The 27,005-nt window shown below is 36.1% G+C and overlaps 1 long non-coding RNA gene across 3 annotated transcripts; it reads left to right on the forward strand.

The window, feature by feature from the left end:
* Positions 1-1,340: 1,340 nt before the first annotated feature.
* On the forward strand, positions 1,341-4,363 carry LOC127129333 (uncharacterized). 3 transcript variants are annotated; one of them, XR_007806302.1, is made up of 4 exons: positions 1,341-1,752; positions 1,936-2,107; positions 2,508-3,356; positions 3,904-4,363. It is a non-coding gene; the product is annotated as an uncharacterized LOC127129333 (long non-coding RNA). The 3 variants fall into 3 exon arrangements; XR_007806306.1 differs by having other exon boundaries at positions 2,728-3,356; XR_007806304.1 differs by having other exon boundaries at positions 1,344-1,752; positions 3,182-3,356.
* Positions 4,364-27,005: the final 22,642 nt, after the last annotated feature.

The raw sequence follows: 27,005 nt of genomic DNA on the forward strand, positions 1-27,005 counted from the left end.
TGCTCAGACTCCATATACGCAAATGCAACAACAAAAGTCAACTCGATCGATGTCATGCCAACAATTTCAAACAAAGGTTGTCTATATTTGTTTGTCTTGTAGGTGCTATCCATAACTAACACAATCGGAAAATTTTTCAACAACTTAACTGAATCAGGATGTGCCCAAAATATCTCTCTCACCACTTCCGAGTCATCCTTTTTTCTACTCCAATAGACATAGCCTGCATCCTCAATAAGCTTAAACAGATGTTGTATCTCACTCCTAGGACCTCTTATCTCTTTTTGTATCACACTCTTATGCTTGTATACTTGTGTAATCCGAGTGACATTCTCAGGATGTCGCTCTTGCAAGGAAAGCAATATGTGTCTAGGGGGTACATGTCTCTTTGTCAAATCAGCGACATGTTGCTTCTCATCTGTGGTCAACCTACCGATAAACGAATGACCTTCTAATCTATCAGGTAAACCATGATTATGTAACCCACATTTTACATCAATCTTCCAACCAGATCCATCTTTCGCTGGAGTCGACCTGATTTTAAATGGGCATCCACATTTCTTGGACGCACTTTGGGTACCACTATCAGTGCTCTTGTGTTTCCCACCTTTATCACAACCAAATATTAATTTGTTACTTCTCCCTCTCTTCCCTGTTTCAGTATCTGAACGACTGATAATAACAGTTACTTTATTATCGATTCCAACCTCTTTAATCCATTTGATAACCTCTTCTTGTGTACCAAATCTTTCGGTCGTTATAAACGCATCAGTAGTATCTACACATATTTGGGGAAGATTTTCCATTCCTGCAAAATAAAAAACCGATTAAAAAAAATTAAAAAAATTAAAAAAAAAGCAAACCGGAACACTTATTGAAAGAGTTCCGGTAAACAAATTTACATAAACCAGAACACTTCTCAAAGAGTTCCGGTATGTGTAAATTTGTTTACCGAAACTCTTTCAATAAGTCTTCCGGTATGTGTAACTTCTTTCTGACTGAACCAGAACTCTTTCGTGAAGTCTTCCGGTTCATTGCTTTGTGTGTTCCGGAAGTCATTTTTGAAGTCTTTCGGTTTGGGAAAAATACATATCATAAGTCTTTTTGTAGGAGTTCCGGTTCGAGGGGTGTGAAAGTGTAATTTCTGAAATTTTTAACTGAATGGTAAAAATGAAATGATAAATTAGTTAAAATCAATTAAGAATAGAATGAGAATTTTTAAAAAATTGTAGGAGTATGAGGCTAACTATAAGGGTACAAGGTAAAAATTTCTCTTGTTCCAACACCAAAGCCCAATGCGCATGCAAACTATCCAGATCCAGCATAAAAACCCGACCGCCACATGTGAATTCTTATCCTCTCGTTTCGATCCCCATAGTCTGACTCCTACGTTCAAAGTTCCATCGAAACCAGAAACATCAATCACCATAATTATGTTCACCTCCATCATCATCTTCGTCCTCGTTTCGAGATGCTCACGGAAGCCATGAACAAGTCCGTACGCAAATCCGAGCTCGCTTCACCAAGTGGAATCCATCATTCATCTTCTCCAAATCAACGAATCTACATCAATGCCTAGGTCCTCGGCATCTTGCGATCATACACGGAATCCAGACGACTAGACCGTTGAACGTGTTCACGAGACTCAGCTTGATAAGATAAGCGAGAAGCATGAGAAAACTTACCAAATCGTGACTCCGAAGCGGTTGCTCCGTCGAGGATAATGATTTGAAAAGGATGAGCTTGAATTTGGTAATAACTCCTCTTCTCTTTGTCGTGCCTAAACTCCGCCGCCTCACTTTCCTTCTTTGCTTCTAATTTGTGTGTTTCGGTGGTGCGAGTTGTCGCTGCGGTATTGTTGTGGATGAGAGGTTTGTGTGAGGTTAACAAAGAGAGATTGATTTTCTGTGATTGATCTTCTTCTTCTGTTTGCAGGTTCGTTTTTGAAGATGATGATTGAAGAAGATTGAAGAAGGTTTGAGGGAGAGTGAAGAAGATGAAGGTTGAAGATTGGAGAAGATTGAAGAGTTGAAGAAGGAGATGGGAGAATCGAAATTCTGCAGAATGAGAAATTGCAGAAAAAAAGCCTCCAACTTAATGCAGCAAGGTACGTTTTTATAGCATTCTGAGTTGGTTAGAAATTTTCATTGAAATTCACAATCAAATTCATCTTAAATTCACTAGTTAGTTTGAAATGTAAAAATCTGTTAAGAGTTAAACTGAGAATCCCATTCAGTTAATGTCAACTCTGTTATGTTAATTGCAGTTAGCATTGTTAGTTCTGTTAAATAGAGTTAGAGTTAGTTTGAAATCGGTTAATGAAGAAAATTAGTTATGTTAGTGAATTTCATTAGTTGTAAATTCTGTTATTTTTTATTAGTATCTTGACTTCTGTTAGTGAGTTGCAGTCAAATTGTTGCTCCATTAGTGCAGGGTTATGTTAGATCAGTCAGTTAGTTGATTGCAATTCAAATAATTTGCTTTTTTCTGTTAAACCGTTGATGCAGTGGGGTCTTTTGATTAGAAATTAAACAAGTATGTGCAATTTGAGAAGGGTATGTGCAAGGTTGTTAGTGTCGGTTAATGAGTCCCTTTTAACCGAAGGTGCTACTGAATCATAAATGGTGCTAAATGTTGAATTTGATTTTAGTTTCACATGAGGGATCCAATATAACTTGTGGCTTTGTTTGGAATTGAGGATTTACTAATATCTTCATCACGTTATAGCCTAGTCCTTGGGGTTGAGAGGTTATTTCTGCCACACTCATGCATACTGAGCAAATTCCGAACGCGAGATGATGAATCGAACTTCTGCCAAGAACGTCTGCTCTGATTTCAGTTCTTAAGATTGGTATTTAGATTTCCTGGTATACTTTGGACCACAAGCCAACCTAGATTCCAACAATGTATTGACCAAGGAAACTTGTGTATGCGACGCTCACTTTAACGATCATGATGCACATTTACTATTCCAACTGTTTTGAACTTCACAAATGAGTATGACAGCATCTGAACTAGTGCAAGTTTTAGATGATATTGACAACACAAGTGTTTGTTTACAGGGTTAATGACACATGTTCTGTGGTGTGGTAGCATAGGCATGCTAGTTTTAATCTTTTCTTTGACAATTAATTCCGACTGAGCTGGTTAGAGGGTCTATGATGCATAATAAGTTCTGCAGGAAATGACAGATGAAGAAGTAATTCTAACTATTGACGAAACTCAGATAGTGGAACAAAAACATCAATTCCAAAGAGTACAACCATCTTGGTTGTTAGGAACGACGAGCATTAGCAGATGCTGCTGTACATTGAGTCGGAATATGCAACAATAGAAAGAAGCTTGGTTCAACAAAGGTAATAATTTATGATTCCTAGCTTTGGCGCATTTGCTCTATTTTGGGGTGGCTTAAATTATTGCGTACGTGTGCTGAATGAATTAGTTAATTAGAAATTATAATGGAATTGGGACTAAGATGGAATGAAAATGCCGATAGAATGAAATGCGAGTGAGTTTTGTGAATCTGGAATTCCTTTTATATAACATTCAAGTTCTGTTACAAATGCTCATGAAATTACTACAAAATGCGATGGTTAATTATAAACCGAAATATTAGTTAGAAATGAACTTAGTTGACATGGAAATTTGAATGAAATGAATTCTGCTTATTTGTGTTAGATTAGTTAAGGTTTTGTTACAATTCTGTTTTGTTAATTGGCTTCCTGTTACAAAATGTTATGAAATTCAGTTGAATAAGTCTTGTGTGGTTGAAATTCTGTTGATGGTATTACTTAGCAGAGTTATTTTGGATTTCCTGTTATGCCCTGTTAAAAAAGCTGTCATGACAGTTTTAATGGCTAGTTAGTGAATCCTTTAAGTTTGTTATGAATTGATTTGTTTCAGATTGTGATTGCTTCCGAGGATTAATGCATGTTGGCCTACTCAACTGAAATCCTAATGATGTTAAAGCCTCTCCACACAACTACCGATTATTATTGCAATTGGAAAAGGATAACAAAATGATGGTGACCCTGTAGAGGTCGCAGCAGCGACCGTGAAACTATGATGATTCGGAATTTGGAATGGCGACCCTGATGTGGGGTTGTTAGCTTATCATATAACTTAAAAATTGTAACGAACTCAGCTTGTAGTCAAAGTTAAGAAGAAATTGGCTTGTGGTTGGACATTATTGATTAAAGTTAAGAATTGATTTTGTAGATAAAAGTTAAGAATTGGTTTTGTAGATTGAAAGTTTTAGAATTTTGTAAATGGAAACTTGTATTGAATCATGAAAGTGTACTAAATGTAAATTTGTTTGTATGGATATTAATTTTTTAAATGGATACTGGGTTGATATTGGTTATGGATTTGGTGATTGAATGGATAATGGATATCTAAAATAATTTCTAAAACTAATCAAAAAATTGAAGTAATCAATTTAGAAATCAAAATCCAATTAAAATCAATTTGAAAGTTCAATTAAAATCCAATTAATTTAAAATTAGAATTAACTGATATTAAATCACTTTGAAAAATCTAAAGTTCATTAATTTAAAAGTAGCATCAATTTTATATTTAAAATCAATTTAAAGAATCTAAAATTCATTTGAAATTAAAATAAGTTAATTTAGAGTCTGAATCATTTTGAAATTGAAATCAATTTAAAAATCAATTAAAAATTAAATTGAAGTTCCATAATTAATTTGAAATTAAAAATCAATTAAAATCAAATTGAAAATAAAAAATCAATTAAATTAAAAATCAATTAAAAATTAATTTAGAATTAGAATCAATTTTGAAATTAAAATCAAAACACTATGATGGATATAACAAGGATGTGAGTCGAAAGGGTGTATATAATGGCCAATGTTACCAAAGTCGAGATGGGCTTAGAAATCGATGGTTGACTTTGGTCAGTTGGTTGACAAAAAAGTCGTATGAATTAGGGATTTCTTGTGTAAAAATGGACTAGTAAACAATGCAGTAAAGACTCGTGTCAAAGACCCAAGAGTAATGCTTTTAACCCTGAACCAAATGACATCCCAAGCAAGAAGACATGTAAGTCAAGAGTCTCTTCCCCAATGAAAAATGGTTTCATACATACTCAAGGAAAAATGAATGCCCAAAGTCAAGAACTAGGGGTTTGAATCCATATAATGAGCAATCCTCAATCACCAACTTTGGATCTATAGATTGACCAATGTCAGCATGAATCCATATGAATGAAGCATGAATATGTGCAGATGAACCTCAAGTCATAGGCCAGATGAAAAGTGAAAAGGGGAGGGAAAATTTCGGGGTACGACACCCATGGCCTTTAAACATCTCAATTGGATCCCTACACCTCAAACCCTAATGCATCTTGGCTTGGTTCTTGATGAAACTTGTGGCTCAAGAAACCCTAGTTTGTGGTTCCTTTGATCATTGACCTTGTTAATTTTTGGCCATCCAATCACCCTACCATTCATTAAACATCATTTCATGTCAATTACAATCAAAATCAACCATTTAACATCCATCCAATCCATGTAACAAGTAATTGGTTCATACATGATTTTTCAACTTTCCATGGCTTGATCCACCCACCATTTGACCTAAAATCATTCCACAAAGGTCCAAAATTCATTTCCCATCATGATATGATCATATTAACTCAAAACATCCATCATTGTGGCTTGAAAAACAAGAAATCACAAAATCCCTAAACTAGGTCATGCTGGTTGGTCACATTTTGGCAAGAATGGCCTATGGAATGTTCCAAAGACCATAACTTCATTTTTCAAGATTTTTAAATTCCACTTTGATCCAAATGTCCTAAATAACTTTCTATCCAACTTTTTTTTTCAATTTACAAGACCTAATTCATTGAAGAAGGGGTTCAATTTTTCTATTGGCCAAGCTGGTCCAACATGCCTACCATGCCCTAAAATCATGTCATGACCCCTACTTTAACACATTGCCATTTCCAAACCCCAAACCCTTTTGACCTGTTTATTTTTGCATTCAATTAAGATCATAACAAAGAATAAATGTCCCAAAATTGAAGCAAAGTGCACGAGCCAATTTATTTGGCCTTGGTTCAAAGTTGGTATCTTGCCTTGGTGCACAAGTCAATTGCACATCAGTCAAAATTTGCAACTCAGCATGACAAGATCTCTAACTCATTCCTTTTGATCCCAATGGTCCATAAACATCTCACAAATGGTATTGAGGCGTGAATGAAGGTCATCATGCATGCCAAAACATCTCCAAGCCAAGAACCCGACCCCATGTGCAAGAAATCACTTCTTGCCCAAAATGGAAAAAAATAGATTCTATAGCAGGGTGTCTCATGGCCTTTGGTTATTCTAGAAACATGCCATGGGCCAAGACAAACTTGCATGCAGTGCATATGGTCACAAATGCTAGCCGTTTCCATGTCTCCCAAGTCAACTCTAACCACCCTCCCATTCACTTGCCAATTCTATCCAAACATCTTCCAATTCCCCCCAAAACCATCCAGACACCTTCCCTATAAATAGGTGAAGGTGTCTCATTGCCAATCTACACTAAAAGAGGCCCCCATCACCATCTGACTTTCTCCCTCAAACCTCAATTAACAGAGCATCAGGTTTTTAGTTTCAAAGCTTTTTAGCCTCTAATCACTACCCAAAACACTCACCACATATCACTTAAGCTTCCTAAACACTCAGCCACCCTTCCTTGAGCTTCAACTGACTTGAGCTCAACCGTCAGAAAACTCACCTGAGCAACTTATGATCAGGTAGAAATACTCACTCCCATCTCTGAAATAAGTTCTCAATCGCTTCTAAATCATCAATTGAACATTTCCCATAACCTTTTGACTTTGATTATTTAGTTTCCAGAGTTTAATTTTATTTTAAGGTCATCTGTGTTCTTCATTTTCATGGTGAAAAACTCCCCACTCAGAGCCAATCAATGGCTCATGAATGGGGAGAAGATTTTGTTTATGATCATACAACATATCTTGATCCTTAAATTTGATTGAAAACTCTTGATTTGGAGTTTGGATTCTGAGTTGATTCGAGGTTGAAGACGACTTGGTTTGTTGCATCGCGTGCTATTTCAAATTCAAAATATTTCTGTGTCACACTATGGTTGGCTGAAGCGCACATGTGTTTTATTTATTTATCATTCTTATTATTTCTTTGTTTTTGTTAGGTTACTATCATAACTGGGCCTTTTGCCCAATGGGTGAGGGGGTCAATCTCCCCATGAGTTCATTTAATGCCTCTAAAATTTAATGGTGATTTATTTTATTCCATTTGAATTATTTTTGATGGAATTTTGAGGTCTTGAAGTCAAGGACTAATGAAAACTACTTAAGTCTTTATATGTTTGGATTAGGGTTGGTTACAACCCTCCATACTTCAAACCTAACCTTGGGTGACCATGAGTTCATCCATGGTACTTTGAAGTATGAATAGGCTGCCCCTATTTCAAACAACTTGGTCATTTGACTTGTGGTTGAAGTCTTATTTTGCTAACATGGATTCATCTGATACATTTGCACCTCTTTTGATGATACTAACCTACTAACCCCTCCATACTCTTTGGTTTTATCATATTAACTTGTTCATACTAACTCTCTAGATTGTTAATATTATCTTATTAATGTAGGCTTGTTAACCTAATAACTTAACTTAAAACTTTCAACTATGGGTTGCATAGTCTTCTTTTTGTCAATCTATTGAGAGATGGACTTGAGGTTGAACAACTTTCTTTGTTTCAAATCTATGGTAAGTTGATCAATTGATCATCTTCCATACTTTGCATCGATGATAAGTTATCCCTTGATGCGCCATATTTTAAATCTATTAACCTAAAGATAGATAATCCCCTAATGTTGGTTCACTTGTTCATAACCACAACTTAACTTAACTTTGATTACTACTAACCTTTTGTTATTATCATTGTTATTATACCATTTTCATTAACTTTTATGTCCTTTACGTTCAAGTATTCATCATCATTACCATTGTACAAACTTCATCATACATGTTTGCTTAATGTCATTTTATATTATTTGCTATCATACATCAAAAACAACTAAAATATGATAAAATTAAAAGACCAAAAAAAAGTCATGGCACTTAATCTCTTGGACTTAGAGGATTCCATTTAGGACCTTTGCTTAGAGGCCTTTCCTTTACTCTTTTGTGATGCTTTGTAAACACTTGGGTTTCATTTGTACTTACATTCCTGTTGTAAGAATGACTTCATGGCACCACCTTAGGGTGACATGTTTGTAATGCCATTACCCTTTGTTTAGCATTAGGTCACTTTGCATACACAAGGCTTTCTCTTTGGCTACCTTACAATGAGACCTTTTATTTTCCTTGTTGGTTACTATGAGTTCATGTTAGCCAATTTCTCAATCAAATAAACAAACCCTTGATTCAATGTCAAGTGGCTTTTTTTCTTAATCAAACTCAAAATACTTAATAACTATGATTAGTATTGTGCGCCACGAGTCTTAAGTGGTGGAGAATGAGTAAGAATGGAGCATTCCTACCCCCACTCTGATTATTTTGGACGCGAGACGCTTGGCTTATTGTCTAGAATATTCACCTCCGCCCCTAGACTTTAGTGCAATCTAATCCCAAACATCGTCTTTCACAAACCCTTGTTTAAGGTAAAATCAACATAACCCATCAAACTTAATTTTTTGTGCCTTAGGGCATTAACCCGAAAACCCTTTTCTTAAAGGTAAAATCAACCAAACACACAAAATTTTTCTACTCCGAACTACAGAGCTCTGATTCCTCATCCTCGAATGAGTGATATATAGACACAAGGGCCACAATCCTTGACTATCACTTATAATAAAAACAAAACTCCTCTCTTTCACACACATTCTTTTGAAAATAAAATAATGATAGATAAATCCCCCATGTACGTAAAACAACCCAAATGGTCCCCATGGAATATCATGGACGTGAGGGGTGCCAATACCTTCCCCTTGCGTAACCGACTCCTGAACCCTAATCTCGGTTGCGAGACCGATTATTTATCCTTTCCCTAGCGCTTCCCGCGCGCTTACCTTTTTTGAGGGTTTTATTGACTATTTCCCCTTGCCTCTATGATAGAGGCACACAAATAAAGTTCAGTGGCGACTCTTCTGATCTTTTCGTTCAGTCCGCCCAGTTTTCCTCGCTACCCGAACCCCGACGACGATAATTTTAAATTTCATTTTCTTTTAAAATTCATAGAAAATTCATCTTTTATCCAAAAAATCTCAAAATAATTTCTAATTTTTTATTTATTTTCCTTCATTTGATTTTTATTTTTTCATGTTTTATTTTTTTATTTCTATTTTTCTTGGATTTTCTTTCCTTTGTTTTAATTGGTTTAAAAATACTTTTATGCATTTAAAATTTCTGAAAAAATTAATTTATGTTTGTTATTTTATTTCTAATCTTCCATAATTTGATTGGCCATTTATTTGGTGTTTTGGGGCTTTATGGATTTTCTCTTTTATTACCCTTTTAAAAGTCATTTTAAAAATGTTTTTGATGCATTTTATTTTATTTTCTTGCATTTTATGCTTGTTTGACATTTGTTGACTTCTGTTGGCCTTGGATCTTAGTTGATTTGATCATTGGTCTCATCAAACTCAATGGATCTTGGGTGTTGATTAGGTGAAAACCCTAATCCACCAAAATGGATGATTGATTTTAATGATGACTTGATCAAGCCTTTGGTCTAATTTGGATTTGGTTTCTCTTGTCTTCTTCTTCTTCATCCCTTTCTCTCCCTTCTCCCCCCTTGATTAATTGGATAGTTTATGTCCATCTTGTTCATGAAGTGTGGATTGGTACTTGATGAACTTTCATCATTTCAAATCTACCTCTTAATTGATCATGGATCATTTAAGGTACTTTGGAATGATGCATAAGTCTGTCCTAAGTGTCATGAAGTATTGATTGATGTAATATACCATTCTCCTTGCCTTTGTGCTTGATCCATCCCCTTTTCTTTTTTTGTGTGGCATAACTTTAGGAGAATGATTTACATATCATTTCTCTAGCATGTATTAACACAAATATTATTATTGACCGACCTCAGATAGTTGTGACTTCTACATAAGTCCAATTACGATTGCTTAACATAGCGCTAAATTTGTCCCGAATCGAAAAATAAGTCATTTTCATAAGTGAGATTGTAAGTCTCCTACTCCTCATGGGATTGTGTGAAAAATATTGTCCCCTTTTCACCTAAGAGAGATAGTGGCATACTTGTTGATTTTATCTAAGTTGAAGCCCTTCTCATGGTGATGTAAAGGTCCATATTTTCATACTTCTGGGTGAATAGTTGTGCATTCTCCAAAAAATGACAAGTTGCCTTTTTTTTTATTACTAACACAACTTACTAACATTTTATTGTATTAACTTTACTTTAATGTCATTTATCTTGTGATTTTTATTTTGTCTATTTACTTTATGTTTTTATTTTAGCATCTCATATCATATTGTTTGTGCTTATGCTATTTGCTCTTTGTCCACTTAAACCTTGGTTTATGTTTATGCTATTTTTTTCCTTTGTTTATTTGGACTTCCTTTTATTTTAAGGACATTAATAAAGGAAAAACCCTAAAAAATTGGTTCTCTTGATTCATGGACTTGTGGTTACTATCCTTAGCATTGTTGTGGAGTTATGGACTTAGAACTAGGACCTTGACCCTTGCTTTGGGAGTTTGTGATTAGAGACCTTGAGATTTATCTGGTACCTTTGACTTTGGGATTCTTTTGAAGACTTGACTTGGTTATTTAGGTTTCATCTAACACATGGATTATTCTTTGCTTATTTGGATTGATTGAAGCTTAATCCAAATGAGGGAATTATTGCTTGACTTATGTCATAAAGCTTTCTATCTCTTGGTTAGATCTTTCCTACCTAGATTTTACTTTATGTTTTAGGATAATCTCTTCATCTCCTTCCCTTCTTTGATTTTCAAAATCTTCTCCTCTATTTCAAAAAACCTTCTTGTTTTCAAACTTGAACCACTTTCTCAGTAAACCTTGACTTTTGTCAAGTGATTTTCAAAATCTTTTCTTAATAAATGTTAATACATCTTAAGCATATTTAAACCAATTTCAAAAGACTAAAAAATATATATAACTCATTCAAACTATTTTGTGCCCTTTGTGCACTTTTTCTTTTAAAACTCTTTCTCAAAGTTTAGACATGAGTCATTTCTATAGTTGAGATATAATTCTCCTATCCCCATAGTATTGATGATAATTATTTTCCACATAAGAGAGCTAGTGACGTATTTGTTGATCTTTATCCAAGTTAGAGCCCTTCTCTATAATGATGCAAAGTTCTCATACATGTGGGCGACTAGTTGAGTATTCTCCTAAAAATGACAAAATGTCCTTTCATTAAAAATGAATCAAAACAAACATCTTTGTTATTTTTACCATGAACTATGAGGTTTTTATTCTCCATTGCACTTTATTGGTACGTAGGTATGAGGCTCAGGAAGTCTTGGCAAACACAAAAATTATAAAAAAACATTTCTCTTCTCATATCTCCAATCTTTTGCAAACAACACCATTTTAAAGCAAAAATATACAGATTTTGAAAGAGGTTCCTATAGACTACTATAAATGTTTAGGGTTCTAATACCTTCCCTTTGCATAACCAACCCCCGGACCCTTATCTTTTTTTATTAGTTTTATTTTAAAACTTCTTTGGGTTTTGTTCGTTCCTTTTCCCTTTCCTTTGGAAATAATAAAAGCACAGTGGCGACTCTTGCTTTATGAGTTAAGTTAATCAATAACTTAATCTCAAACTTTTTACCGCTACAGTAAAGTGGCGACTCTGTTGGGGAGTAGTCTATAGTGGGTTTAGCTTATATCTATTTATCTATGTATACTATCTTTGCTGTTATTTGTTCTATCTGGGTGCTTAATGATCTTTGTGTGGTGAGATAAGTCCTATACCCGGGCTTGAGTGCTCTTATGATAAGAGGGTGGTATAGTCTTATTTGGCTTACATGAAATTAATCCTTAATGAGTTGACTTGAGATCCCCTGCTCAGTGGAGGCCCCTTTCAGATTACTGATGTCACGAGTAGTCGTGATTTGCATTACTTTTTCTGACCTGGGAGCCCGAGAAGATGAGGACCTTATAACCCTTAACCCATCTTGGCCTTTTAGGACGTAGTGCGGTGGCTATTCAGGTGTAGACTTGAATTAGTTGTTACACGATACTACACTCAGACGAGCTTCTCTTGAGAATATTATTGGTTGGCGAGTAGTAGTTTAAGATGGTAATATCCAAAAAAAAGGAATTATGACTCTGGGAATTTTTTTTAGAACCTTGTTCTACAGGTGATTATACCCTTAGTACATACCTTATGGGTTGGCTCTTACCTTTGGCTCCATGCTCGTGACTTCGAACCTTTGGACTTTGCTTGTGTGCCTTGTGTGATCTTGTTTGTGCTTGTTGCATCATGCACTCATTGCATTCATGAGAATTTCTCCCAGTTTTCAAGGAACTTAGAGATTCTCTTTGCAAACATCGCAGATATTTTGACCATGGATTGGGAGAAGGAATACTCAGAAATATAGTTTCAAATGTCCCGATCTTAAGGAATTGAGAAAGCTAGCATCTTTTGTGGATGATCCTAAGGATTTTAGAGACCGTTTTGGAAGACTTTTGTCTATTCTATCTACTGATGTTGAAAATGGTCTTCTTTGTACTCTAGTTCAGTTCCACGATCCCGTCTACCGGTGTTTCACTTTCCCTGATTATCAATTATTGCCTACCATGGAGGAGTATGCTTATCTTTTGGGTATACCAGTTTTTGTAGGGTTCCTTTTTGTGGTTTGGAAGGGATTTTGGAGTCTCAAGTTGTTGTCGGAGCTATTCACCTAAAGAAATATGAGTAGATGCTAATCTCATTGTCAAAGAAGGTATCAGATGGTTGACTTCCAAATTTATGATTGAGAGAGTCTTTTCTTTTGCTAATGCTGATAGCATGGTGGCCTTTGAAGCTATTCTTACCTTAATCATCTATGGTTTGGTCTTGTTTCCTAACATCGACAATTTTGTTGATGTTAATGCTATTAGGACTTTTTTGGTTGGGAATCCTATTCTAACTTTTCTTGGTGACACCTATTTCTCCATTCATCATAGGAATTATAAGGGAAACATAACTATTGTCTGTTGTGCACCTTTGCTGTACAAGTGGTTTATTTCACACTTGTCGCAGTTTCCTATCTTCAAAGAAAAAAAGATTTGTTTAAGGTGGTCTCAAAGACTGATGTCTCTCACCAATGATGACATCACCTGGTATTCTTCTATTTACGATGACGTCGAGATTATTGATAGTTGTGGGGGAGTTCTCTAATGTGCCTCTTCTTGGTACACAAGGAGGAATCAACTACAATCTGGTTCTAGAAAGACATCAACTTGGGTTCGCTATGAAGGACAAACCTAATAACACTTTGTTAAAAGGTTTATTTTTCCAAGAAGGGAAAGACACTCAAGGTTTGAAGGCTAAGATGGTGCATGCTTGGCACAATATTAATAGGAAAGGAAAGAGTGAGCTTGGATTGAAGACTTATATAGCTTTGGAGCCTTACACTTGTTAAGTGAATATGAGAACAAGAGAATTCAAGATGCCTTATGCTTATGAGAGACCTATGTCTTTAGTAGTGGTCAAATCAACCACTTGTCATACCCCAATTTTGTCCGGGCATTTTAAAACTTTCCTATATTCGATTCTATTTTTAATTTGCATCAATTGTATATCATAACATACATTTCATTTTTAACATCTAAAATGTTAGCCAGAATAAATTCTCGAACATACAGACAGACCGGTCGAATGATTTCTCAAAGACATGTAAAATCAGCGGGTAAAAAGTTTCAAAATCAAGCTTGCAGACGTCAATATTATTGATCTACGGTTCACGTAGTTTAACCTGATATGCTCGTTATATTTTTCGACTATTTTTTTCAATCGCGTTTTGATCAGCATATGCCTATTTAACTGGTCAAAATTTATTTCAAAATTAAATCAAACGATGTATGTTTTCGAGAGGTTTATTTCGCGCTGATCATTTTGGTGCATTCATGTTAATTTTTTGAGCAAATTTGCTCCCGACTTTTATTCATTTGCAGTCGTTTTATTTTTAATATTTTGTCAAATTAATCGGGATAATAAAATAGAATTTTCCATGTATTTATTTTATTTTTATCGTATTCATTTTAGAAGTTGTGAATTTTATTTTATTTAATTGATTTAAATTGTTTTTAATCAATTAAATCATCTAGAAGGGGCATTTTAGGCATTTTTAAATTATCTCACAATGCGTGTTTCTTTGTGTGTTTGTTTGAGTTAATCATGATTGTTAGATCAAGATTAATCAATGATCCTCATTTAGTTATCCTTGTCAATTACATTTATCCAATCAAAATTAAAATTAAAATAATTAATTAAATATAGAACAATGAGAAAATAAAATATTTTTTCCTCCATTAGTGGGGAACCACGTGTCCTCATATCGCTGGCAATGGGTGGCAATGTGGGATAGGTGAGTGGGTGAAAAAACTTTTTTTTTTCTTTTAAAAAGGATCCGAATGCGACTTTAGCAAGGATGCAAATACTCTCTCTGCGCGTTTTGAAAAAAAGTCCTCTCCTCTCTCTTGGAGCTTTCTAAAAAGAGAACTCCAACATAAATCCACAAAAAACTCTTCTCTTCCTTCACGAAGGTCTCAACCTTACCACCGATTTCACAAACACCCCACCACTAAGTTCAACCTCTCACCATTCTCACCTCCTATACCTCCATCTTCTACCACAACTTCACAACCAATCAACCCTCCCTTCTTCTTCTGCAAAAAACCCATACCATTGCCTCTCTTTTTCTTCAAACTTTCTGCCATCCATCGTTAAACACCCTTAAGACTCCCTCCGGACGCCATAAAACCCTAAACAAATCTTTCTCCTCCACTTCATTTTTCACCCTCGAAATAACCTCACTCTCTCCTACAATTTTATACCTCACCATCAAAACACCACTGACCCTCTACAATCTGTTACGCCGATAAAGCTTTTGGGGTCCGAACGATGAAAATGTTGATGCAAGGTCACATGTTCTTCAAGCTCTCTCTAGGTTTAACATTAATTTTGTTGAAGTTTTGTAACAGAGGTAGAATGAAGTATGTTGCGGTTGGTGATGACTCGTCATTTCGTACATGACCTGCTGTGAGAATTGAAGCTACTTTAGATAGAGCAAAATGGGTCAATAGGGTGAAAGTTGCATTGATAGTTAAGTTTAGCTCCAACCCTTATAGTGAAATCTGAAGCGGATCCGACACCAGCGACATTACGAACATAGAAAAAATCATAAGAGAAGGAAAGGTTGGGGTGGAAGCTCGTCGGAGTTGTGGCGTGAAGGTAGAGAAAAACAAGAAAGGGGGGTTTGAGTTGTTTTCACAGGAATTAAAAATATTTTTTCAATAACACACATAAAATAAATAATAATAATACAAATGATTTATCCTGGTTCGCTTGAAATTCAAAGCTACTCCAGTCTACCCAACCAATGTGATTTCACCTTCAATAAGGACTTAATTCACCAATCTCAACAGATTACAAAGTTCGTCTAAGAGTACAACAACCTCTTATCCCTCTCAAGTCTACACACCCAAACAAGTCACTTGAGGAATCATAAATAATTACAAGAATTACAAGGTGTTTCGCTAGATGCTTCTAGATAAGAAGTAGACACAATTTAAGAGCAATGAAAGATAACCACACAATATTGAGCAACAACTCTTGTATGGAACCTTCTTACAATAATAACGATGAAGAATATTCAGAGTATGAGAATGTTGTTGTATCAAAGTTGTGTATTTCATAAAATTGTGAGGAGTCCTTTATATAGCACTCGAGATGATACCATTTGGGGGAAATCAATAAGGATTTCGTGCCAGCTATGGGAGTTAAATGTAGTAAATTCCTTGTCCTTTCCATAGCAGTCTTGGAGCATAATCAATTGTTTCCTTAAAAGAATTGCACTACACTTTGAATGCTTCCAGCTTAAGTTTCTGACCAGGTGACATCTGATGGCGTGTTTCTGAGCATGTTTCAGAGTGAGGTGAGCATGATCAGAGTCTTTAGAGTTAGAGTCTTCAGATATCTCTTGCATATTCTTCAGATAGAGTTCTTAAAATCAGAGCTTGAACTTCAGAGTCAGATTTCTCAGGTGAATCCTCCTCCGATGAATTCTGTTCAGAGTCAAATTTGATTTCTCTTTGTGCTTGGTCAGTGTTTCTGGGCTAATTCAGATGCTAGATATTCTTTTCATCAGAGTCATTTTAACTTAGAATCCCGCACACTTAGGAAAGTTGTTAGGGTACCAAATTGTTTCATTCTTTGTTATCATTAAAACTTAGAGATATATTGTAGAATCAAAATCTTGTTTTAACAATCTCCCCCTTTTTGATGATGACAAAACTTAGAATTTTGATGAAACAATAAGTACTTTCAGAGATGCTAAATTGAAAATGATAAGAGTCAGATAGAAAAGTGACTCCCCCTGATATTAGTAATCTCCCTCTAAGTCTGATACTTCAATTTTTTTAATGATTTTTAGTATCAGATATGGGTTTCTGGGGTAGAGAAATTCTTACCAGACTTTCTTAGGTTGCTTGACTTGATTTAGTAGTTTCTCAGGTAAGGATTTAGTTTCCCTTGATTCAAATAGGTCTTGATAATTGACTTAGAACTATGCAATAAATTTACGGTAGAATGTAAGCAGTGCATTTCTGAGATTTAGATAAAATAATTTCATCAAAAGACTTCTATTTAATTCTCCCCCCTTTTGTCAGACTAAAAAAGTAAGCAATTTAAAAATTCATTGATAAGTATAAAAACTTCAGAGTACAGTGAGAAAAGAAGAAAAATAAAAAGCCTTAGAGCCAAAAACACTTAGAAAAAAAAATATTACATAGAGATCCTAAAGTGTCTAAGGTTGAGGTGGAGGAGGCATCCTATGAAGTAACTCAGCTAACAGGCTCTGAATGCTGGAGTTGACCTGATCCTGTTTGTCGAGTCTGGCTCTAACCAGTTGTTATTCCTTCTGCAACTCTTCCAGAGTCCCGATGACTAAAGGGGTAAGATCAATTGTTGATGACTCTCCTTGAATCAGAGTAACCTCAACGGTCTTCACAGATGTAGCTTTATGTGCAACTTTAGTGGCCATTGCTGCTTCTGCTTCAACTTTCTCTCCGGCGACAACTTTTACAGCTGCTTTCTCAACAACCTCCTTGGCAGCTTTCTCTGCAGCTTCCCTTTCAGCCTTCTCAGTCGCTTCCTTTGCCAACCGGACCTCGAGCTTTTACTCAACACCTCTAATGAAGTCATTTATGACTTGTTCAGATAGGCCCTCCAGCTTGAAGATCTTAGAACTCATCCATCTGATGAATCCGTTCCAGTCAGTCCTTACATCAGAAGGGTTCTCACTGATGTTGGATTTGTCAGAGAGATTCTTGAACCTGGAAGTTGAACTCTCTAAGAATTTGGATAATGCCTCATCAAAGGTGGGTAGTGTGAGTTCATGTTCAGAGGGTTCATGAATTGGTTCAGAGGGTTCAGGTACAGAAGGATTCTGTTCAGAATCAGCTGTGGCATGGATGTCTTCAAGGTTTAGGGAGGTTGGGCCAGGGTAATTTGAACCAAAATGCCCAGTGTTGAAGGAGAGGTCATAGTACGGAGGGGGGATGTGGTTGGTGGAGAGGGTTGGTAATAAGGGTTCGTTGAACATGAGGGCTTCAATGTGGGGGATGAATGTTGTTTGGAGGTTGAAGAGGGGTAAAGGAGGAGACAATTTGATGGTTCTGAGAGGGATGGGGTCATAGGTAGTGGGTTATGATGGAAATGTTTGGTTAAATGGGTTAGGTTCAGAAAGGGTTGGTATAAATAGTGTTGGTTCAAATGAGGTAGGGAGTAAGGTTGTTGGTTGTTGAGATTTGGATTTTTGTGTGGGCGTTGTAATGTGTGTGGTAGGTGGAGTGGAAGATGTTGTAACAATGATTGAGAGTGTGGGGGGTGGTAGAGGGAGTGATAAGGCAATTTGCCTAGAGCCATAGGTATTCAGAGCTTCTGAGATAGATAACTTACCACAAGGTGCTGATGAAGAGGTCAAATGCACTGGCTTCTTCTTGGTCGCTGAAGACTCTCCTGAACAACAACTCAACCAATCAATCAGTTCCAATTCAACAACAACATCAACAACAACCGCAACAACAAACCAACTACAACAACAACAATCATCAGCAAAACTTTGAAAGGAAGAATGTCTCTTTTGACCCTATTCCTATTACATATGATGAGCTATATCCGTCCTTGGTAATCAAGAATCTTATCCAGCCAAGAAACCCTCCACAAATTCCTAAGCCACTACCGTGGTGGCTCAAACCAGACTTACATTGTGCTTTTCACCAGGGAGCCCTTGGTCATGATATAGAGAATTTTTATCCATTAAAGTATGAAGTTCAAAAGCTTGTAAAGAGTGGTATGGTGTCCTTTGAGGACAGAGCACCGAATGTCAAAGCCAGTTCGTTGCCTTATCATGGTAACACTTCTATAAACATGGTGGACAACTGTCTAGGGAATTTCAGGGTATTTGATGTACATCGTATCATAAGATCTTTGGTGGCAATGCATAAGGTTATTTGCTTGGTCAGTGATTGTGAGCATGACCATGACATTTGTGTCATCTACAATGTGAACCCTCGTGGATGTGTAATTGTTAATAGGGATATTCAGCGGTTAATGGATGAAGGTCTTATGTAAATCTTCCAGTCTCTCCATTGGGGTAATGATGTGAATGTCATAATGCTAGTATTCAAGACCCCTGAGTGGGGAGTCATTCAATATGATAGCAACAACAAACAATAATGTCAACAGATTGGTATCATCGTTAGTTATATGGTTATCGGGCCCTATCCCTTATGCATTCGATAAATTTGTGTCGTACTAGTATACTACCACTATGATAGATAATGGTCAAGAGGTTCCTCTTCCAGTTGCAGACTCAGTGGTAAATATTGCGGATATTGCAAAGGTGACCCGTAGTGGTTGTGTGTTTAGTCCAGTGTTTCCTAAGGTTGTGGAAGATGTGAGAGTAGGAAAGAAGGCAGAGATGCCTACAGTTAATCCGGTTAGTGCTCTAATGTGTCAGTTTGGTGAATCCAGCAAATTGAAGACTAACGATGATGATGAGGTGTTACGCCTGATAAAAAGAACTGAATTTAACATTGTAGAGCAACTGCTCTAAACGTTGTCAAAGATTTATGTGCTATCATTACTCATGAATTCTGAGGCACATAGAGAAGAATTTCAGAAAGTGTTGGAACAGGCTTATGTTGAAAGCGATGTTACAGTGGATCAGTTTGACCACATTTTTGCCAACATCACTTCTTGTAACAATCTGAGCTTTTGTGATGAAGAACTTCCCGGGGAAGGCAGGAATCCCAATTTGGCACTCCATATTTCGATGAGTTGTAAGGAGGACGCTCTGTCTAATGTTTTGGTTGACACTTGTTCATCATTGAATGTGTTGTCTAATTCAACTCTAGCAAGACTTTCCTATCAAGGCGCCCCGATGAGGTACAGTGGCGTGATTGTTAAAGCATTTGATGGTTCTCGGAAAACTGTCACTGGAAAAGTGGACCTTCTAATTAAGATAGGTCTGAGTGATTTCCAAATTACTTTTCAGGTAATGGATATTCACCCGGCCTACAGTTGTTTATTGGGAAGCCCTTGGATCCATGAAGCTGGCATTGGGACGTCTACTCTGCACCAAAAGCTGAAATTTGTGAAGAATGGCAAGCTTGTCGTTGTTGGTGGAGAGAAGGAATTGCTAGTAAGCCATTTGTCATCTTTTACTTATGTTGATGCTGGGGAGGAAGTTGGAACACCGTTCCAAGCTTTGTCCATTGCTGATGAATTAAAGTAAGTCGGGGCACCCTGTAAGACCCCAATTTTGACCCTAAGATCCCCCTTGCTATCTTTTCATATGAATTAGCATTCGGATCACAACTTGACATCCTCCTTACCCCTCATTCATTGGGTTTGCATTGGGAGATATCACCAAGCACATTTGATTGTATCATACTTCATTTTTTTTGTTTACTAACCAAAATACCAAAAATATGTCATGGTATAGTTTAACTCTTTTGTAGGTAGTACACATGCTCACCCATGATCTATCAAGCTCATATATAGGGTTTAAGACCCTCATTACAAGGATCTCAATCAAGAATTGGTCTACAATGGCTCTAAGTATCGTATATGGATCCCCATGATCTTCGCATGTTATTTTGATCAAGAAATCATCAAGAGTTTGGAGTTAGTTTGCCTTGGAAACCCTAATTCATCTGGGTGTCTTATGTGACTTCTCCAACAAGTTTCTTCACCACTTGGTCAAATATTTCAAGGGATACTTCACATTTCATCATCTTATACATATACGATCCTCCATGAATCCCAAAAGTCAGGAGAATATCAAGCTAGCAAGTTGGTTCATGGTGGTTGACCAGAGGAATTCAACTCGTCAAAACTAGGGTTCCCTAGACCCTACCTCCTACACTTTTTGTCATATGAAAATTATTCCAAGAGAAACTTTAGTCTAAATGATATTCCAAACAACTTTCATGTTGAGGTCAAGAGCTAGTTTTGCTTGGAAAGTCATTTTTATGGTGAAAGATTATAAGTCATTTTGTCTAAACCCTAATTTGGAGGTCAACTTCCCAAGACCATAACTTGCTCAATTTTTATTAGATGAAATCCATTAAAATTTAATGATAAAATTCAAGATTTCTAATACAACTTTGATGTTTGGAGGAAGTTAAAATTCAACTTTCCAATACATTTGATAAGAGGAAACATTATAGGTCATTTTCGGCCAATAGCATTGAACAAGTGATTTTCCTCAACTTCAAAAATGCATAACTCCTTCATGTAAAATCCAAATGAGGTCAAATTTGTGACCAATTTGAATTAATTTTAAAGAGATACAACTTTGATGAAGGAACCTTTCTCATTTTAAGTCCATAGAATATGTTATTCAAGGTGGAAGAAGTGAACATATGGCTTGATACTTGGATTTTTTTTGATATGTTTGATTTTCCAAACTTCCACATCAAAATTCATCATGATCCAAGATTCAAATGAAAAAGTGCTTAACATGAAAGTTGTTCCTCTTGATATAAAATTTCCAAAAAGTCCAAATTTATCTCATTTGGACAAAGTATGAATTACTTGCACAAGGCTTAAAGTTGAAGGACCACTTGGAAGATTTGAAGTTCCACTTTTTATACACAATTGCATGGCCTTTCCACATGATTTCAGCATTGCTTACACATAACTTTGGACCTAAGTGCATCATTTGACGGGTCTATCACATGCCCATGCACGCATGCAAGTGAGATTTCCAACTTTGGAAAAAAATGGAAGTTTGCAATTATCAACCTCCTTGGTAATAAATAGAAGTCCTCTTGCTTAGAATTAAGAACCCTGGCGCGCAAGCTTTGAATCAGCAACCCTAAACCCTCACTTTCAAAGGATAAGCTTGAAGATTTTCTTCGAAAATCGAGTTTGAATCTCTCACTATTTGTGAGATTGAAACTCCAAGAGTCCGTCCTTCTCTTTGATCCATTTCCACTCCACCAAGCATCTGAAGCAAGGCCAACCATAATTGCGAGCAAGATCGTGCCAATCTGAAGTTATATTGAAGGTGATTTTCAGAATTTTTCATCTCTTCTATTCTCACTTAATTCTCCATTATTCTTGTTAATTTTTGGTTGTCTTAAGTTCTACCAATGTAGACAACAAGATTGAGTTGCTTAGAGGTTAAATCGAAGCAACTCAGATCATGATCCTCAAATTTCAACTCCCTGTATCTTTCTATATACTGGGAGTTAGACAAAATTGAGGCCAGATTTGAGCTTCTGAGCATTTTTTCTTTAAATTCATGTCCTCCTTTTTCATTTTGGTGATGGTTGAGGGTGGATCAGTCTGGTGAGGTCCAACAGAGAAGAAGACTGGAGCTCTGGCTCCAGCATGTGTTGGCATCCTTCCGAACCACATGATCCGTTTAAATTGTTTTAATCCTGAGCGTCCAAAGTGATTACCATGCGTGTGGGACATTTGACTAGGGAACACATGGATAGCACGCTCTGATCCACTTGATTTGCCACCTCAATTAATGAGGGAGATCAAGTGGTCCACGTTTTTTTGTAATTTCTGATTTTTATTTTAATTGCCTTATTTTCATTAATTCATATTAATTTTAATATTGATCCAAAAAATATGGGACTTTCACCAAAATATTTCAAATATTTTTCTCTTTCATTTTGCGAATTAAAATTATTTTTTGGATCAATATTAATGTTTTTCATGATTTAATTGTTTTTGTGCATATTTTTGATTGTTTAAAAATACTTTTAAGTTCCCAAAATTATGATTTTTTTTTCTCCAAGGTCCTTTGACCTTGTTTGACCTATGATAAATCTCTTGGCCATTTATTTGGTGTTTTGAAGATGTTTTAGGTTTTTGATCAACCATAATTTAATTTAATGTATTTTTAATTGATTTTTAATTGTTTAATTGTGAATAAATTGTGTTGAGCTATTTCCATTTACTTGTTGAGTTTGACTATTGTTGTTGGGCCTTGGTCAAGGTTGATTTGACTTTGTTGGATTAAAATCATTGGATTTAGGGGATTGATGAAATGTAAATTTCATCTCCCAAAATGAATGAATAATTTTAATTTGATAAAAGTCCTCCCATCACCAATTTGTGTTTGTCTCACTTCCCCCCCTCTTCATATTCAATCCCCTTCTATCCCATCCATTTCATTGACCCATGATATCTCTATATCCTAAGGCTAGTTTGTTCATAAACCAATACAAGTATGGATGAGATTAGGTTCGCCCTTTTGCCATTTTTTAAAGTGTGGTATGTTTTAGGAGTATGGTTCATTATACCATATCTCTAACATGTATTAACACTAAAATTTCTATTGCCCGACCTCAGATAGTTGTGACTTCTACATAAGTCCAATTATGATTGTTTAACATAGCACTAAATTTTGACCCAAAAGCATAACATTCTAGTAAGTGAGATTGTAAGTCTCCCCCCTTTCATGGTATTATGTGGAAACTTGGCCTTTTTTCCTTCCTTTGGAAGATGTTTTGGTTCAAGGATCCATGCTTGTGAATAGAGGGTTGAGTGTTCTCCAAAGAATAACTTAAACAATTGAAAAGCAAAAACAATACTAACTTCTAATCAACTAACATTTAACTAACTTTTAATTTCAAGCCATTTACTTTTATGCACTTTAAATTCAAGTCTTTTATCATTTTCCATTATTCATACCATTTAACTTGTTTATCTTAATGCCATTTTCACTTTGCTCATTTGAGCCATATATTGTGATTGTATATACTTGTTTGTGTATTTTGTTTGTATTTGTGGACCTGTGACCTTAATGTACATAATAACAACAAATAGCTCTAAAAAAGATTTGTGTGGACTGTTGGACTTGATCTGAGACTTGGACTTAGAATTAGGCAACATTCCCTATGCAAAAGGACTTGGCCAATGCCAACGTTTCTGAAACCAAGTGCTTGTGAATTGAATTTCCATCTGATGCAAGTGTTGAGATCCATTTGAGTTCATCTTCTACATGGTCTTGATGAAGTTGTTACTTTGAACCTGTGTCTAATGCCTTATTCTGAGTCATTCAAGGATCATGTCATCTGATGCATGGGAGATTATGAAGAAGACTATGGAGTTGCTTGCTTGGATGTGACTATCTTTATTTGATGCCTTGCTCTTCATCTTGCTATTTGTGTATTGATATTGCTTGATTCTAAAGTCCAAGGGAAAATTGGGTTTCTATATGACATTCTTGTTTTTTGGATTGCATCCCATTGGTCAGATCTTTTCAACTCTTAACTTTTAAATTTTTGCTTAGGATTAGTCTCTTCATCTCCTCCCACTTCTTTAGTTTCAAATCTCTCCCTCCTCTTAAAATCTTCTTTGCTTGTGATTTCTAAACTTAGACTCTTTTAGGCCCTTTGTGCCTCTTTTAAATCTAAATTTTTGTTAAAAGCAACTCACTCACTTTGAAATTGTTACCACAAACTACGAGGTTTTGATCCGTCATTTTATGTTGGTACGTAGGCACAAGTTCGAAGGTCTTGTCAAACACAAAAATATAATTAATGAATTCTTTTCTCATCCCCACACTCTATTTATTGCAAACATCTTTTCATACCAAAACACATGTACACATAAAAAAGGGCTCCCTAGGAGTACCTAGGACACTTTGGGTGATAACATCTTCCCTCTGTGTAACCAACCCCCTTACCTGTAATCTCTGGCATTTTATTAGTTTTGATTTGAAAACTTCTTATCTTTGGGTTTTGTTCGTACTTTTCCCTTTTCCCTTGGAAACAATAAAAGCGCGGTGGTGACTCTGGTTTTATTGACGTTAAGTTTATCCATAGCTTAATGGTCATGAATTTACTGCTACAGAAATTAATAGGCGACTCTACTGGGGAGTAGTCCTCAGTGGGTTTAGCCTACTTTTTTGTGTGTGTATAATTGTGTATTTGATGTTTGTATATTTGTTTGTGTGATATAATCTTCTTGTTGTGCTTGGTGGTCTCTGAGTGGTGAGATAAGTTCTAACCCGAACTTGAGTGAAATTAAGATAGAAGGATGGTATAGTCATGTTCGACTTGTGTGGAGTAGTCCTTAACAAGTTGGCTTGAGACCCATGTACTTAGTGGAGACCCTTTTGGAGCTATTGATGTCACACAAGTTATTTGTGGTTAGGCATTACTTTCTCTGATTTGGGGTCCAAGAAGCTGAGGACCGTAGAACATTTAACCCAACTTGGCCTATTTAGGACGTAATGCGGAGACTGTTCAAGTGTAGACTTGATAACAGTTGTTACGCGATACTACACTCAGACGAGTTTCTCTTGAGAATATTATGGGTTGATGAGTCAGTCATCCTAACCTGTAATATCCGATAGATGGAATTAAGACTCTGGGAACTTTTTAGAACACGATCTACAGGTTTTATCCTTAGTACACTCCTTTGGGATGGTTCTTAACCTGACTCCATGCTCGTGACTCACAACAAACCCTTGATTCTTGGTTGATCCAATCAAGTCTTGTAAATATCAATGGAACTTAGGTGTTGATAAGGTGAAAACCTTAATCCACAAAAATGGATGATTGATCTTGACAATGACTTGATTCATCCTTTGACCTTTGTTTGACTTGTGTGTGATCCATTGTTTGTGATTGTTTCATTCATGCATTCATGCGCATCATGACATTCATCACACGAAAAATGGCTTCAAGGAACTGAGGTTTTATTTGCAAATATTTTTAGACCATGGATTATGGACGAAGGAACACTAAGAAGTACAGTTTCAGGTGTCCGGATTTGAAAGAGCTAAGGAAGTTATCATCTTTTGTATTAGATCCCTTGGACTTCAAACAACGTCATGGGAAGATTCTATCTATTTTGTCTGTTGATGTAGTTGAAGGACTCTTGAGTGTGTTGGTTCATTTTTATGACCCTCTCTACCGTTGCTTCACTTTTCCCGACTATCAGCTCATGCCTACGTTGGAGGAGTATACCCATCTCTTGGGAATACCTGTTTCTGACAAGGCGCCTTTTAGTGGATTGGAGGAGATTCCCAGATCTCATATTATAGCTAAAGCTCTTCATATGAAGAAGTCTGAGATTGAGGCTCATTGGGTGAAGAAAGGAGGAATCTTTGGGTTGACTTCTGAGTTCCTTATTGGGAAAGCTACTGCCTTTGCTCAAGCCGGAAGTGTGGATTCTTTTGAAGCTATCTTTGTGTTGCTCGTCTATGGTTTAGCTTTGTTCCCTAACATTGATGGTTTTGTTGATGTTAACGCCATTAGAATCTTCTTGATTGGGAATCTTGTGCCTTCTCTGTTAGGTGATATGTACTTCTCTTTGCATTTGAGGAATTCTAAAGATGGTGGGACTATTGTGTGTTGTGTTCCTCTTCTGTACAAGTGGTTTATTTCGCACTTGCCTCAGACGCCTGCTTTTTGAAGGTGAGAAAAACAAGAAAGGGGGGTTTGAATTGTTTGAAAAATAAGCGCTTTTCAAAAAAATGAAAATCACACAATGATTTTATACTGGTTCGCTTATAACACAAAGCTACTCCAGTCCACCCGGCCAAGGTGATTTCGCCTTCAACAAGGACTTAATCCACTAATCTTGAAAGATTACAAACAACCCCTAAGAGAGAAGAAAATCTCTTAGTCCTCTCAAGTCTACAGACTACAAAGAGTCACTTGAGGAAATCAAACAAATAAAAGATACAAGATGTGTAATCTAGAGTGCTTCTAAGAAAGCAAATATTACAAACTTAAGAACAAATTTTTCACTTGATAAGCAAAAGCTTAGTGAAAATCTTTGAAGAACAAAGATGTTTTTCTTGAGCGTGATATAATTTCAGTATAGTTTTGGCTAGTGATTTCTTGCTTACTGAAAGTTGATTTCTTCTCTATTTATATAGGAGTTGAAGTAGTGTTGAAATAGAGTTGAAGTAGAGTTAAATCTGCTGGATAATGAGATGTAATTACGCCATTCCATAAATAGCTTCTGCAGGAGACTTTTTCTCTTAGAAGTGACTACTTACCACAAGTAGTATCTTCTCTCTTGGAAGTGGAGATTAACGTCTCTTTCTAATTGAGGAAATCCATTTGCAGATCTTTAACTTGGCTTAAACGTTACTTCATCATGATTAACAAATCTGATTAGAGTCTTCGTGTATCTGGGAATCTGGCTTCTGATGTTATCTCTTGAAAGTTCAGATGGCGCTGATAACTTCAGAGTTTACAGAAGGCATTTGTTCAGAGTTAGAGCTTCTAGACTTTACTTCATGTTCAGATGCT

Source organism: Lathyrus oleraceus, chromosome 1, assembly GCF_024323335.1.
Source record: "Lathyrus oleraceus cultivar Zhongwan6 chromosome 1, CAAS_Psat_ZW6_1.0, whole genome shotgun sequence".
In the NCBI taxonomy this organism is placed as follows: domain Eukaryota; kingdom Viridiplantae; phylum Streptophyta; class Magnoliopsida; order Fabales; family Fabaceae; genus Lathyrus; species Lathyrus oleraceus.